Source organism: Delphinus delphis, chromosome 10, assembly GCF_949987515.2.
Source record: "Delphinus delphis chromosome 10, mDelDel1.2, whole genome shotgun sequence".
Taxonomy (NCBI): Eukaryota; Metazoa; Chordata; class Mammalia; order Artiodactyla; family Delphinidae; genus Delphinus; species Delphinus delphis.
The window spans coordinates 81,881,129-81,898,584 of NC_082692.2; the positions used below are offsets into that span (position 1 = coordinate 81,881,129).

The 17,456-nt window shown below is 38.8% G+C and overlaps 1 protein-coding gene across 2 annotated transcripts in view; it reads left to right on the plus strand.

Annotated features, from left to right (window-relative positions):
• TAFA1 (TAFA chemokine like family member 1) overlaps positions 1 to 17,456 on the plus strand; it is a 774,580-nt gene that overhangs the window by 266,878 nt on the left and 490,246 nt on the right. The window contains exons 5-7 of one of the 2 annotated variants that reach the window (XR_009520895.1): positions 11,635 to 11,713; positions 12,090 to 12,175; positions 13,520 to 13,671. The exons of the other annotated variant lie outside the window; for it this stretch is intronic. The gene's annotated coding sequence lies outside the window, so the exon portion shown is untranslated. Of the gene's footprint in view, positions 1 to 11,634; positions 11,714 to 12,089; positions 12,176 to 13,519; positions 13,672 to 17,456 lie in introns of those variants that run through there. 2 annotated transcript variants of the gene reach the window in all.

Consider the following 17,456-nt stretch of genomic DNA (forward strand, 5'->3'; position numbering starts at 1 on the left):
TTCCTAGATATTTGAAATAGTTTTCAAATTAGAAATTCAGGTATGTCCTCCAAGTCCAGTGTGTTCTTAAAAAAAAAGTATAAAGGTAGAGAGAGTGTTAGATCACAAAGCAATTTTATCCTGCAAGGTTAGAACTTAATGATAAATGATAATGATAATGATAAAAATTTAATGATAAAGTAAAATTTTGCTGAATAAATACATTAAGAAAGTTCTGCCTGAGTTTCCTCATCAACTGTATATAATATATATAATACATATATACTTTCCACATATATATATACACACATATAAATATTAGGGTTTTATATCAATTATTTATAACCATATAATATATAAGTATATATTATAATAATGTGTGTAATATATATTAGGGTATTATTTTAGGGAGATTTTATATATATACATATATATATATCTTTATATATATACACACACACGCATACAACTTTCCCACACACATACACACACATACAACTTTCCCAATGTGTGCGTGTGTATATTCATACATATATGTGTGTGTGTGTGTGTTTCAAGTATCAAATGAGTTAGTACACATACAACACAGAACAGTGCCAGCCATAAACAATAAATATTTGCTTTTATTTTATTATAAATTTTTATCGAAGAACCCTCACAGATCATTCATTATATTCTCAAATGATCTATGGCATGGTAGAACTTCATAGGTAATACTGGAGTGATTGTTAATAAAAGATAGTTGTGGAAACATATCTAAATAACATTGTTGTCTTTCCATGTCCTTTTACCTAAATATCCCTGCATTTTTGCAACTATGCTGTTTATGTTTATATTGTTCTTAGAATTCCACTACTAAAGGGAAAATAACTACTAGAGGTTATTATTTAGTCACACTCCCTTACTTAACAGATGAAGATGCCACCCAAAAAAGTTGAAAGTTATGTTTTGCACTCAGATAGTTATTTAAGAGAAGCAAGAGTAATAGTGGCATTTTATTGAGCAATTGCCACAGGCTAGGGCTGTGTAAAAGCTTTGAAGACTGTATCTCATTTAAGCAACTAAAGAAGCAACTAAAATACTGTAACTTCTCCCTGACATATGTGAGAAAATGGGAGCTAGAAGAGATTGACTTAGTTGTCCAAGGTCACATGGCAGGTAGACTGAGAACCATTGTATAAACTCTACTTTGATTTCAAAACTTGTGGGCTTGATCTTGTATTTTGTTGCTTTCCTTGTTGGTTTTGTTGTTGTTGTTTTTAAAGCAAAATAACAACATAAGGGATTATAAACTCTCTACTTTTGGTTAGTCTTGGATCAAGGGGAATTGGAGGCATTTGTTGAATCTAAACTCTAATGGGCAGCAAATGCCAACACGGAAAGGAGGCAGTCCCAGATTTATGGTTTTGGAGCCCTGGGCAAACACCTCAGAGAGGCCCTTGATCTGTTCATCTCAATGGGAATAAACATACAGGATGAGGAATTAACTGGGTTATGATGGACAAAATATACAGACACTTCCTTGAGGGACGTGTAAAGCGACTGAAGGAGCAAACCGAAAGAATGTCAAGTGGACTGTAAAAATGACTTTTTGCTTCTTCTCAATTTAGAGACACCAGAGCTTAACTTTTATCTCCAAACAAAAGCATTAAGTGATCAAACAGATTTCAGGATCTTTAATCTAACAGACCTAGTATAAATGGATTAAATCACTTTAAAATTAGGTAAAAGAAAATTGAATTAATTTAATTGCTTGCTAATGTAGGAAAAAAATCAACTTCTCCTTTATTATTAAACTGGTTTAAAAATGTATGTTAAGTAATGTATCTAAACTAATATGAGGTCTACTGGGCTGAATGGTTTGAACAGCCAAGTTTGACCTGGAGACGACATGAATGCTTTGGATCCTTCTAGCTGGAAAAAAATCCTCCACAAATAAATAAATTGTTCATTCCTAATTTAAGGAGATGGAAGGAAGAATGGAAGATGAATACATTTTATTCAGGCCAAAAATATTGTTTCTAGTGTACTGGATCCAATGAGTACAAAATAAGATCGTTCTAGAAAATTCACATGGAAAGTGGCTACTGGTGGTAAGAATGGGTGTAATAGTTTGCTATTACTGCTATGACAGATGACCACAAACCTGGTGGCTTAACACAATAGAGACTTATTTGTTCTGTAGATCAGAAATCTCACTGGGGTAAAAATCGATGGGTCTGCAGGGCTGGGATGCTGCTAGAGACTTTAGAGGAGAATCTGTTACCTTGCCTTTGCCAGCTTCTAGGTCCTGCCTGCACTTCTTGGCTTGTGGCCCCATTCCTCCATCTTGAAGGCCAACAGAATAGCATGTTCCAATCTCTCCCTCTGACTTCCGCACATACTCTCTCTTTCTTGTCTCCCTTTTCCACTCATCAGGTCACTGATGCAACCAGACTTCATCACAGAGACACAATTCCCTTGTGCTGTCTTCCTTGCGATCAGCTCTACCCATCCCTCTCTTCCCATCTGTTCAGTCATCAAGTCTTAGTAGCCACAGATCCTGCTTTAAATTACTGTTGTTTTCATTTAGATAACTTATCATTTTATGCTCCTCCATTATCATCCTAGAGGTTTTATCCACCAGATTTATCTGAGATCAGATTCATTTGGTCATCTGACCTCTTGGGACTTTTGACTAATGCATAAACTTGCATCAATACTGTTGGATTCTTTTTCTGCATGATTACTGTGTGTCACCACTGGCACTGTTCATTCCATCCTCTCCATATAATTCCTACTATTCAAAGAATTTCCCGGCTTAATCCTAGTTCTCTGTTTCCATTGTACCATCTGTAAACTTGCTCACAATGTCTCTGTGTGTACGGACACACACAATATGTGTATACAGCCATGTGTATACAGATGCTCACAATACCCAGGTGTGTGGATAGATGTGCATAATATCTGAATGTGTATACAGACACACACCTATAATTATATGTAATTTATGGACATAAATATTTGGCAAGAACACCCTCACTTAAGAGAAGAATAACATCCAGTGCTTGTGCTAGATATTTGGAAATTCTGGAAGATGAATTAATTATATGGAACCAGTTATGATGAAATTATGGAGATAGTTTTCTCAGAAGACACTGGTTGACAGAGGAACATTCTCTCTGTGTAAAAACCAAACCTTGGTTTCTGGGACCCAGACAAGTCTCACTGACAAGAGGTAAATTTCATCACAAGATCCTAGGAATATTTAATCACTAGGGAGTCAGCTTATGGAAGACCCACAGTCTAGTATTAAAATGGATCACTACTGGTGAATTAATGTTAGACACTAGACGTTATTTTACCATATTCCTTAATATAAACCACGGTGAGAAATAAGTAAGCCTGTAAGTGCGGTATTCAGATTCAGTAAATGGTAATTTTTTCTGTTGGAGTTTCCTAAATAATTTAATAAATTTCCCACCAGAATCCCGTGAAATTCCAAATAAATCAGTAGATTTTCAGTTAAGCTGTTTACTGCTTGTAATGAAACCTTAATGTCTAACAGTGTCTACTGTTTACATTTGCCTGGGGTCTCTAAAACATTATGAGATGAAACGATTTTTCTGGTCCTTGGTGTATGGTTGTCATAGAATTAAAGTGTTTCATAATTTCATATTTGATAGAATAACTTCCATTCTTCAGTCTCCTGTGGGAAAGAAGAAATAGGTGGGGCTGCATTGAATGGTACGCTGTCTTGTCTAGATTGAATTTGTTATGAATTGCATGGTTCTCAATTGTACTCTCATGCATCTTTAAAACAAACCACAAATTCTCTGGGACATATTTTCTTCTTTGCTGAACACTGAGAGTGTATAAACGATGATTTAAGGGTCATGAAACTGAAGTTGGTATAAGGCTACAAACAGCATGTTAATTTTCTTTAGAAACATAAAAGAGAGCTTGTTTTGAATATCATTAAAAGTTTAATAAGAGTTCCTTTCAAGGCACTGCACAAAAGCAGTTCCACAGAAAAATAAATATGTACCCATTAGCCTTTGCTAAAATATACCCAGATTTCCAATTATACAATGCTTGTAAAGCCAATGATTTCCTCCTTTTAGAATCACTTAAAACAAGTGGTAAGAATTATATTGTTATTTAAATAGGGAACATTCATGTATAAAGAACCGATTTCTGTCTAAACTTAAGAGATTGCAGAACTTAAACATGATTCTATTTGAACACTTTGGACAGTTCAGAAGGAGGAATCAAAACAGCACAGAGGAGCGAGTTAGCCTGCTGGGCTCTGGGGAACAACTGGTCTCTTAACTTTTCTGTGAGCTCAGATAACTGAGTTCGTTCAGCAAATCTCCGCTGAAGTCCTGTTATGGCTACACTTTGTTCTAGGCACTGGGGTATAAGGCTGGACATGTTAGCCGATGTCCTGCCTGAAACCGACTGCATTTACTTTTTATTGGGGTGACAGACAAAACTCATGAACAAATTGATATGTAGTGTAATGTCAGGTGGTTAGCTGTAAGCGCTACGAGGGAAAATAAAGCAAGGTCAGGGGCAAAATGATAGGAGTGTGACCTGATTGCCCAGGTTTAACTTTCCTCACAAGGAACTTTACCTTATGATTTTTATTTGCAGGAGAATTTAAAGCAGCTTATAGAAATACGCAAGGCACAGAATAATTATATAAATATTCGAGGGAGTTAGGCATAAGGTTAGGAAAACAATTACATTCTGGGGTTAAGTTAGATCACAGAAATAGAGATCTTACAGCCTGGTATAGGTGCTGCATGTGAGCCAGGAGCTTGGCACAGAGGAATATTCAAGCAATCCTTAAGACTGTCTATCTTCAGAACATGAGTACGGCCAAGGGGTTCAGGAGAAGAACAGTTTGCTGAAATAGAGACCCAGAAAGTTTTTCTGTTGTGGATCAGATAATATGTAGTAGAATAGATGACTCCTTGATACCCCTTGATGAAGGCCAGTGGTTCGTCACTTAAGACCTGTTCAACAATAGTAATTAAAGGTCAAATTATCTCAGCATTGGTTGTTCATTTTCTCCTGGCCTTGTTTTTTATTTGTTTGTTTTTTGTGTGTTTGTGTGTGTGTGTGTGTGTGTGTGTGTGTGTGTGTGTGTGTGTGTGCTGTGCAGAAATGTCTCAGACCCCTCTGAGAATTTAATGAAAGTTATGGATCCTTTCCCCAGATTATGTCTACCCATAACTGGGCACATGGTATCAGAGTGTCAAGGAGGTTCTGAAGCACAAGCAAAAATCCCAAGATGTCCATTTCCCCCTTCTTATAATATCATGAGAGAGAAACATACTCACTGTTGTAAGCTCTGATTTAAAAAAAAATTCACATGCAAATATTCTTTGGCCAGTTATTAATAGAATCATATGCTTTGAAAATTAAGACCTTCTGAGAAAAATTAAGGAACCAAGAAAGATACTGGCAGGTCTGACCGTATGTTAACAGGTTGGACAAGACAACTTTCATATGGCATCCAAGTCCATCGTCATTTATCTCTACATTGTTTAGGTGTCTCCTTTTACTTTCTCTTTTATTCACTTTTATATTTTTAAGCAACATGGGAAGAATTTCCGTGGCAGTGTGTATATCTGCTTGTCAGTGTCATTTCATATCCCAGGAAACTGAATTAACTAGGTAACTAAAAGGATAGAGTTGAATACAGTTTAACCAAATCCTTCTAGTTGAGCCAGAATTGAAACTCAAATCACAAAAAGATCTATCATGAACAGCAAAGAAAATAATACCAATCTAGGAGGATAAATGTCTTAATTGTCAAGCATCACATTTTAACAGTTTGGTTTGGCAACATTAAGAGGATTTCAAATTACAGTATCACCTACTGGGACTCATTCAGTCATGCCCACATTTACCCACCTGACCTGCTAAAAAAAAATTCAATGAATCAGAATAAAAATGCTCATTGGAACATGATATAACTTTACCCATTATTTTTCAGCGGTGCCTTTTCCATTCTTTCTTGTTTTTCCATTTTATTCCCTGTGGTATTCAAAACCTGTATTGGAAGCCAAGAAAGCAGAGGGTGGGGGAGTTATTAGTTACCACAAAAGAGAAGTAAGGTCTCTGCATGGGGCCCGCAAGTCTTTGTCACTCAAGTGGTGCTATTGAGTTAAGGAATTGTAAAAGCCTGCTTCTGTTTTAAAGACCCACAATGGTAATACCCAGCAGGAGAGAAAAATACTTTTTTTAAAAAAACATAATTCCTTTCAGTGTGAATTTCTCTTCAGGTACACTCGCATAAGCACTTGTTTTATATGAGTGGATCTTCTGATATACAGTAGATGTGTTTCTTGACAATTCAATACCCCTGAGACATTTCTAACTTGAGTCCTGTTTTCCCAGAGAATTTGACTAGATGTTGAGAAAACTTTTTATCTGTGACTTGCTAGTGTGCTGGTATATTAATATTGGTATATTAAAATACTGTGACAATCTCCCTGATCATTAGTTTGCTTATCGTTAAAAAATGGAATAAAAATTGTGCCTGTGGCATAAAGTTATGGTCAGGATTAAATGAATTGATACATGTAAGACACATGGAACACACATAGGCAGCACGCAGTGGAACTGGCAGTCATGATATGAGGATAACAGCTTTTCTCCTTTGATTGGCAAATTCATAGATTTCTCTTTATACCCCAGTTCATTTCTAGCTGCTGTGAAGGATGGTATCCTATGTTTTTGGTGGGTCCCAATTTTGTTTACATAATTTAGCATCTGTATATATTTGTAGTCTACCTGTAATTACAGCTGCAAATTTGATCCTATGATGCTGATGGCATCCTACCTCAAATGCCCCCAGGATCTCTCTGTTCTTCTGCCTAAAGACTTTTCCTACAGCCATGAACGGTTATTATATACAAGGTAATACCCACAGTAAATCTCAACTATGGGAGGCTAAGAGTCCATGTATAAATGTCTCAGACACTTTGGTTTTTGGTGGGAGCATTCTGAGACACATTCTACCTTGTTCTCAGATGGTCCCCCAGTAGGAATGAACCTAGCTGCTTACAACCATCACCAGTTCAATAATATAGCTTAATTGGCTTTTTCTCCTTTCATGCTTCCTGCTTCTGGGATCATCTCTCAAATAAATTCCCAAGGCTTTGTCTCAGGCTCTTTTGTGGAGGAATCCAACTTTAGACGCAGAACATAGCCTATATTTTCACTTGGACCATCACAACTGTATTCTCCAAAATTAGTGAAAATTCTTGCAGATAATTTTTTGTGTGATGTAATAGCAAGGAGACAAACTGAAAGAAAGCTAATTTTATTTATATAGAAAATCCATAAATCTATGTACCTTTTCTTAAAATTTTTATAGCCCTCCATGTATTAAATGAATTATCAGTAGATAAATACTTAGATATACTAAAGATGCTAACTTCTTTATTCTATTAATCTTTCCATAAAAGAAACAATCCTATTTATAGTGGTAATTACATCCTCACTTTTTTATTTTCTAGGTGTGAGTTTGGGGGCAGTGCTTGGGATTTAGGACCAATGAGTAATTTCACTACAAAGCTGGAAATGAATGGAGTCTATGGGGAGATATACATTGGAGGGAAGAAAAAGAAAATAAATTTTCATCCTGTGGCCATGTTGATTGACCAGTCAGCCCAACCATGACTTCTGCTTTTCACCCGTTGGCCAATGGAACTGACCAAGAAACAGAATATCTTGACTTAAGCCTGTACAGCTCAAATCTCAGTTGGTTAAGCCACCTCTGCAAAACCAGTTTGTGTTGCCCTGTAGGCATTTTTACAGTATCCTGTGTCTGTCTTTCTGACTGTCAGTCTATCTCTGGTTATTATAAATGCTTTATTTAACCTTTTCCTTGTAGGGGCATGCGTGAGATTAGTAGTTATTTTTTTAGAGAGAAAATTAATTATGGAAACTTAGCATGCAACAATAACCCCTGAAGGGATAAATCTTATCCAATATGGCTTTCATCATGCAAACTAGTAGGTTTTAGATTGGATTGAGCTGTAAGACATGTTGGTTTGGTCTGCATGGTGATGATGATGTTTTTAATTTGAATTACTTGTCAATTTAAAGATCAAGGTGGTGCCAACAAAAATGAATATTTTGAGCTCCTGAAATACTGGAAGCTTTTAATAAGCCCAGGTCTCCGTTTCTACAATGCACACATAAGCTAGAGCAGAGTATCAGTGTCCTTCAGTCAGAGATCCCTGTGGTCCTCTCATAGGTCACCATGGTCTCCTCATAGGTGGCCAGTTCTTGCTCCTTGACTCTATTTTCTTGCTTCTCATCTGATTCACTCACTTATACTACCAGTCTAGCCCCCAGAAGGTTTGAATTTAGATCTCAGTTTCAAAATCAGAAAGGATACAAAATAAAGTAACTTCCCTTTTTTAAAGCCAAAATAAATCTAGGATACAATGGTACAATTTAAATCAGCTAATTCTAGAGCTTGCTGGGGCCTTTGAAATTTCATTCAAACTCCCTTAATTTACTGATATGGAAACTAGGAACAGAGAAGTTAATTTCTGCATTAGGGTCACACAGCTAATTGATATAGTGTATCAGCACTAAAGTGGTCTAAATAACACTTTGAAGATGCTTCACTTTTTCCCTTGGTGTAGAAAGGTCATAGGCTATGTCTTTCTCCAGGATTTTGGGTATTTCAAAATTTACATTTTTTTTTAAAGTCAAGTTATTTATAAAATACAAATTACAAAATTCAGAACTTTCAAACAGCCAAGAAATAAAGCCATTATGTTTTGAAGCCGTCTGTGTAGCTGTTGTGAGTGTGTCAGTAAGGTGATAGATCCACAGGAAGGTGAGAGTACACAGAAAGTGGAAAGAGAAAGTGTTAATAGAAATCAAATGCTTTAAAGAGGTTGGATGTACGATTCTCTTCTAAATATTACTTTTTTTGGTCATCATTAACCCTAGCATTTTGTTTCATTCTTCACATTGGAAATTTCTTCCACTGTAAGATTTCAGCTTTATATAAAAAGATAATAGGTATTCTAATCTATTTTAGAACCTTCGTAAAGGTCACTCTGGGAGTGATCTGAGAGCTTTAACAGACGTGAACACCGAAGTCCTCATTAACTACTCAAACAAAAATTCTTAAAATTCAAAGAATTCTGGGGCTTCCCTGGTGGCGCAGTGGTTGAGGGTCCGCCTGCCGATGCAGGGGACACGGGTTCATGCCCCGGTCCGGGAGGATCCCACATGCCGCGGAGCGGCTGGGCCCGTGAGCCACGGCCGCTGAGCCTGCGTGTCTGGAGCCTGTGCTCCGCAACGGGAGAGGCCACAACAGTGAGAGGCCCGCGTACCGCCAAAAAAAAAAAAAAATTCAAAGAATTCTGAGTTGGTATTAGGATGGAGTAAAGGGACCCTTTACTCTTTCAAAAGCAAAAAAAAAAAAAAAAAACAAACCTCCAGCCTAAGAATTTCCAGATGTGACACGTGTTTGGTTGCTAAACTGGCTGTGCATGGACATGAGTGGAGAGGAAGCTGGTGACATGCAGATGTCATATAACTCCTATTAAATAAGTGCTGTTCTCCAAGAATGCCAGGCTTTCAAGGCCAGGGTAACTCAAATCTCTTATTTATATATTAGTTTTCTCCGAACTAATGCAAATGCTCCTCCCCCATCCAAAAAACACCCTGGGTCACACATAACACATACTGGTTCATAACTCCTTTTAAACAGGTGCTTCACATTATGTACTTTTTATTCCAATTATCTTACAACTGGCCTCTCTGCTTCCACCGGTCCCCCCGCTTAGAGTCTATTCCCTACCCAACAGGCACAACATCCTGCTAAAACAGAAGTCCTCCCGTGTCACTCCTCTGTTCTAACCCTCGAATAGCTTTTAGCTCACACAGAACAAGGATCTAAGTTGTTATGATGTCCTACAATAAGGGTTCTCAAAAAGTGGCCCCTGGACCAACAATATCAGCATCAGGAACTTGTTAGACATGCGCATTCTCAGACCCTACCCCAGATCTACTGCAACTCTAGGGATCCAGGGGTGGGCCCAGCAATCTGTGTTTTAACAAGTCAGCCAGGGAATTATGACGCTCAGCTAACGTTTGAGCCCTAGACTCCGTGGTCTTTAGATCTTATTACATTTGGACTTGAATACTCTCCCTCTCCTAAGCTGACCCCAACCACCCTGGCCTCCTTGCAGCCACACAAACATGCTAGGTCCACTATTTCAGAGGCTTTGTACTTGCTGTTCCCTCTCCCCCCAGATAGCCATGTGGGTGGCTCCTGCACCAACGTCAGGTCTTTTATCAGATGCCATCCTCACAGTTGAGGCCTCCCTGCCCACTATATTAGTCTCCTAGACCTCCCGTTACAAAGTACTGAACGAGATGACTTAAAACAACAGATATTTATTTTCTCTCCCAGGGTTCTGGAGGCTGTAAGGCCAAGTTAAGGTGCCCTCTGAGACTCTGGGTAGAATCCCTCTTTGCCTTTTCCTAGCTTCTGGTGATAGTCCGAAGTCCTCGTGTTCCTTGGCCTATGATTGCATCACTCCAGTCTCTGCCTCTGTAGTCACATGGTGCTCTCCCTGTGTGTCTTTACACTATTTTCTAATCAAAGGACAATAGTCATATTGGACTAAGAGCCCACCCAACTCCACTATGACTTCTTTTCAACTAATTACGTCTGCATATATTCTGTTTATAAATAAGGTCACATTCTGAGGTACTGGTGGTTAGGACTTGAATGTAGCTCTTCGGAGGAGGAATGCAATTAAATGCTTAACGCCCACCCTATTTAACGTTGCATTCCGCTGTCTGCAGTTCCTATCCCACTTCTATTCTTTGTTTTTCTTTTTTCTGTTTATCACCTCCTAAAACATCCTATGTTTTACTCTTAGTTTACTGACTGGCTCCCTTCTCTGGAATTTAAGTTCCATAATGGTCGTCCTTTTTGTTTTTCATCCTCACAATACCCTCAGCTCTTACAACTACCTGGCACACAGTAGGAGCTCAATAAACCTATTCTGAATGAATGAAAATGATAGACCATTAGCAAGACCATTTCATTGTTAAGAAATCTGATTACCATAAAAACAATCTCTCTTTTTTTTTCACTCCCTGGAGGCTAGGGTATGCAGAGGGTAGTATGAAAGTACCCCCCTGAGAAACTTTAAGTGCATTCTAAAACTAATGGTAAGCTTATAGGTGGACTGGGCTTTCTCAGGGAGAGAGACCCAAGGGAAGCGCTGGAGCTGGGGATCTTATTGGGTTAATAATGCAGGGACCAGGAACCCGGGAATGGGCTGATATCAGCAGTACAGTTGGTGAAAGCAGGACACGGAGTGAAAGGCTCCTACACTGGGGTCTCTTGTGCCTGGATCTTGAAGTTTCTGCTCATTCACTTACTCATTCATTCATTCATTCATTGAACAAACTCCTGGACATCTAAGTGCCACATTCTGGGCTCCAAACTTGGGATATAAGACTAGGTCTCTGAACTTATGGAACTTGCACTATATGAGGGGATTAAATATAAGTGAGTGCATGGGTGCACCACAGCCAGCTTTTTCATGGGACAAGACCTGCTCGAAGTGTCTTTGTATTCACCCCAAAGAAAATCAATTTCCTTTCTTCCAGTCCAGGCACAAAATAATACAGGCATTTACTGGCCAGGTGGGAATTCGCCAAAACAGAAGCCTGGATTGGACTGTCAAAGGTAAGGCTGCTGTTGATCAGGCCTTGTTTCTAGACTCAGTGCTTCAGCACGCCCCTGGGTAGTGGAATTAAAGAAGGAGCTGATTGGTGCGGTGGGTTAGCATGTGGGCTATAAGCTTACACCCCAGTGTGCATTTCTGCTCAGCTAGGTATGAGCCATATAACTTTGGGAAAGGGCACCTAACCTATCTGAGGCTCCATTTTCTTATCTGTAAAATGGCATTAATCTTTCCATGTCGTGAGATGGACACAGCTAAAGAATATAAGCAGGTAGCTCAGTGGCTGGTCCAAGTCAGCACTCACTAATCTTATTCAAGGAAAACACAAATCCAGATGTGGCAGATTTAAGATTTTGTTGGATCTTTGCTTCTCTTCAGTGACATCATGGGATAAAAGAGATGGAGCCGTGAAAACAAGATGAGCCAGAGATCTGCAGATGTGAAACACCTGCCCAAATCAAGAGGTGGGCAATTGTGGCGGAAATGGCCCAGAAAATTACAACCTTCTCTTGTACTTGTGTTTTAGGAGAGTATCTAAATTTGACCAGGTATGAATTTAGGGTGACAAATTTAAGGCAAGTTTCATAAAACACTACAGGGAAGTGACCCATAGTATGAAAACACAAGGTTTCATCCAGGTGTTGCTAAAATTAGGCAGACTGACTTTAGCCTCTCTCTTTAGAGGCTGTCTTACAAAAGACAGCAGTGAATTAAAACTGAACAGTAAACTGCACTTTCACCATCTTGTCTTGAGAGAAGTATGACCTGGGCCTGGCTGTCATTCAGGCTCTTTGGGAAGGAAAACCATTTATAAGTTTTTCCAGCCTCTGGTTGGGCACCCTGTACAGAGTTGGAACCAAACTATTACAAATGCCTCCTAAGGTTATTTCCTGGGCTTGCATTTCAATAGAAATACTTTGACAGTGAGGTTGAAGTCACTGATAATACAAATAACTTTATTAGACTGCTCTGATTAAAACACTGAAGGTAAGAAGCTCTCTTCCATGCTCTCCTGTCCTGTTTCTCCTTCAGATTTTCCCCAACTGATCATTGAAATATGGCTAGGCTGTTGGGCTGATGTAAATGGTCATTAATTAACAACCATGGTCTTTGCGAACCCGATGCTTTTGAAAAACTACATCTGTAGCGAAAAGCAGGGTTGAAGCTGTGAGAATAATAGCATGTTTTTAAAAATTCTGCACCTGGACAAACAAAATGTCCTTTTTTAGAGCAAGGATGTCATCGGACAGAGGCAGGGAAAAAAAAAAAAACCCAAGAAGCCGGCGAATCTCCAGCATGCTGTCAAGATATTAGTTTGCTGGCCCACTTCTGACTATACATAAAGATCTTTTCTTCCAGCTAAGGCATTTGATATACATTTTTCTATTCTGGAAACACGAGCTTTGGCCTTTTTAGGTCAGATATATAGGTCTACATTATGAATGGCACCCAGTGCCTGCTTTTATAAACTGATTGCTGTTCTGTCCTTGCTTGCTCTAGAGCAAGGAGATGTTCAATCCAGACAGGCATCTTTCCGCTAAATGACCTTTGCTCAGCCTTCTTCTCGTTGTAACTTCACAACATGTCGGCAGCGTTGGATTAAACTAGGTTTAGCATCTATTCAGTAATTCCTTGAGCAGTAGGTTTTCTTCTTTAAAGCAATACAGGAAAACTCTGCTTTGTTGCCAGTGCTAGGGGGATGGTTTTATGAGGAGACATAGTTTGACTTAGAATATTCCCACTTCCTTTAACAATGTGCTGTATTTTAATAGAGTTCCCATATATTATGCAAACGAAATGTTTTACAGACTTGTCACAGATGGCAGTTGGAAGTGACTATTGGACGATCACTCCATACCATCTTCTTAAAAACGACGGGCTTGATTTGTCTCCCCGTGATCCCTAATTTGAGGCGCATAAGCCACAGACGTAAGAAAAACTTCTAAAGAGTTATGCAGGGGTGGGAAAATACAAAGTTCTTTGAAGAGAGACTAGGAGAAAATATCTTCCTGTGTGTTTCCTGAAAGAAGAATTTTATGCCTCCACTAATAAGTATTAATTTTTTCTTTTTACTATACATGATGCATTGTGCTGGGAGGAAGGTGAGTGGAGAGAAAGACCAACGTATCTGAGAGCTTTGGGGGCTGTTTCCCACAGAGTTAAGCACTGCTCGTTAGCAACATTGTAGGTCAGACTCGTTAGCAACATTGTAGGTCAGATTTTCCCATCCTACTCATCTCTTTGAGGTCCTTCCAGACCAATTTTGGAGCATCCCCCAAACTGCATATTTTCTGGAATCCATTTTCTGCTTCAGGTGCCATTCACCTCTCCCTCTGCCAGCCCCTCATGGTCATCTGACCTCTATTTCATGAAAGCAGAGCCTTTCCCCCATTTTCATTTATGACTCCTGTTTCTAAATCAGGTCACCATTAACATTTCCATGGAGCTTAGCTTATTGATTGAATGAGCCACCCTTTGTTTTAGTGAATGCAATTTGGCAGAAAGAAATCCAGCTAAGCTAGTTTGGTAGAAATGGGGATTGTTCATAGGACACAGAAAGTTCGTAGAAATAGGGGACGGGAAATACTGTAAATACTTTACAGTATTATTTAAATTATTTAAAGCCAGTACTTTCTCGTGGGAAATGAAACTGGGGAGTGAATCTGGATCTAAACAGCTCTGGGAGCCTCAACAGTCACAGAGGCCACAGACTTCGTTCGAATGCTTTGTTATCATTATGCTTTGGCAGTCTTTCATGTGTCCTTAATTTTTTGCCCTGCTACCAATCCATCCAATGTTTCACAGTCCCAAATCCAACTTCCTTGGAAGTGGATTGGTTGGCCTGAACTCACCTTTTCCCTTTATTTCCCTGGTCAGTGGTCAGCCTATGGTTGATTCTTCCTTGAATTGGGCGTTCACTTCTGGTCCAATCAGATGAAATTGAATTGGGCTGTGTTGGGGGGAGAGTATGGAAGAAGAGTCACACACACTTGGAGTATCAGAGGCTATGGCCAGAGACCAGTAATTTGAGAGAGGGGTGTGGGTGTATCGTCTAAGATAAGGTAGTCGCATTTGTCCCCAGGGACCTTTATAGAAAGGTTGAGTTTTGGGAAGATGCTAAGGATAGATATGGTGGTTTTCACTTACGTTGAAATTGTATTGCATGAGCATTTCATATTTTGCCCAGAGTTTATTCCAGGTAGCAGTTAGAAAATAGGAGACTTACCTGTGTCCTCTGTGTGTGTGTGTGTGTGTGCATGTGTGCGCTCATGTGCACGCATGTGCTCTACGCACACACATGCAGTAGGGGTAGGAGAGGATTAGTATAAAGTTTTCGTGCCAGAAGACACCTTAGAGATCCTTGGGCTCAACCCACACATTTCACAGATGAAGAAATCCAGACTCATAAAGTTTATGTGATTAGCTTATGGGCATACAGCTATTAAGTGGCAGAAAAGAGACTCAGTTATCTTGATTCCTCATCCAACGAGCTTTATAACCCAGCTCTATTATATTTTTGTCTCCAGAAAAAAGTCTTCGTTCATTGAAACAGGACCAAACGTACACTATGCTTTGTCATCACATGGTTTGCTCATTACCTTTCAAGTCCTAGCTCAAAGCTCCCCACTCCAAAGGGCCACCTGGACACTGCCTCAGGTGGGTGCCACTCCTTGTCCCTTGGTTTTCTATTAATTATTTTCATAGCTTTATATCACTTAGTCCAATCTTTAATCACCTTATTTATTTTTCTCATTTTCCTCCTTTGCTAAAATAGGAGATTCCAGGAAAGTAAAGGTTGTTTCTCTTCACGTCTGTATCCTCAGCTCTGTGATCATGCTCAGCACATGGTAAGCACATACCCATAATTAATCAGACCTTTGTGAATTTAATAAATATTAAAATATCAATAATAAACCTTTGGGGGAGCACATAGACTCTTTTCTGGTCATACATACTTCTTAATTATTGAGGTCAGGCAAAGTTTTATGTTCCTGTGGTATTAAATTTCTCTAAAGGTCTCTACATATTTTTGTATACTGTGTCACAATTTTAGGCTAAAACAAAACCTGGAACTCACAGCAAAGGGAACAAGCAGCAGCTGATTCAGATGTGGCTTTACCTCTGTGGGTGTATTCTATATAAACTGAGTGCGTTCATGACAGAGAGTAACTTGGCTTAGAGATGCTGCACCCCAAATATCCTTTTTGTTTGTGAATGTTCCTGTGACTCTCTGATGATGAGAACTGTTCATTCTTATTTCTGGCTCTTGGCAGCCTACAGATGCTTCCTGTTAGTGCTCCTGGCAGGTTCCTGGTGGGGCCTGTTGTTTATTGCCCTATCTATCAAGTCCTATTTATTTTTAAAATAAACTTTAAGTATACTGTAAACTCCCTTCACAAACAGATTTTTCCTCCTCTTTCACACTTGACAAACGTCTAAAAGAAATAGTAACTCTGTCTCATATATATTTGAACCTGAACCTTTTAGGAAAGAATTATACTTAAAGTACCCAAGAACAGGGATGGTCTCAGCCTAAAATCTCCCTTGCAACTATTAATTCTCTTTCCCTCAACCTCTCCTTCTCTCTTTCTCTTTCACTCCCTTCTTTTTTATTGTATTATCTCATTCTTGTTTCCATACTGCCCTCTCCTCCCGGTAATCATCCCACCCCAGGTCAAATTCTCTGGTTGAACTGCCATCTATATCTTTCTTAAATACTGCTTACATAATGTAAATGTCTTTATAAAAAAGTTTAAAGGATTTGCTTTTTGCAAGCTCATCAAGTTGAAACATTTTACATCTCTTTCTTGGTCCTCAATCATGTAAACCTACTATTCCTTTCATCAGTAAACTCTACTATTTTCCAACACAAAGGTGATGAGAAAGGACATTGACTGGTATAACATAAAAGAGCTTGGAATTTAGCATCATACTGACTCGGGTTCAATTCAAACACTACTACTTATTAACTCTGTCTTTGACGAAGTCTCCTAACTTCTCTTACATGTCTTCATTGGAAGGGTTTTTACCCAGTATTTATTTGGGTAAACGTTCCTGGTATTCTCTAAATATTTCCAGCTCTTCTTCTGAGCACATGATAGTACTTTTCAATTTAGGCATGGTTATATGACCTGTTTTTGCTAATGCAATCTGAGTGGAAGTTCTGTGTTTCAGTTGTGCATAGAAGTTTTTTAGAGGCAGCGTGTGATTTGCTATGGTCCCTTCCCTCAGTGAAGCAAATATGGACGCATGTGTTGAGAAGGAACCTCCATTATCCTGAGGTCTTGGCTGTTAACAGTAAGCAGAGCCTTCTACTGATCCACCATGGATATGTAGCAAGAGATATTGGGGTCATTTGTTATTGCAGCAAGTCTTGTCCTATCCTAACTGACACATTTACTTTGCAAGATTGTTTGGAGGATGAGTGAAAGTATCTAATATCTAATATGTAAAGCATCAACATAATATGCAATCAGTAAATGGTAGATGCCTTCATCAGTAGTCTAATTATCATCTTTGTTACCATTGTTTCTTTGTTAGATGCTGTGTATTCTTTTTATTCCATATTTTGTTTTTTCCCATTATCTTATGTGCTATAAATATGTATTTACATTTCTGGCCCTTCAATAAATTACAAGATCTTTGAAAAGGGCAAGATACTTCATATGTCCTCATACAGACATTCTCAGTTAGGTTTGGTATTTATTCCAACTAAATGCTACCATGGTAGCATATAAGCATTTA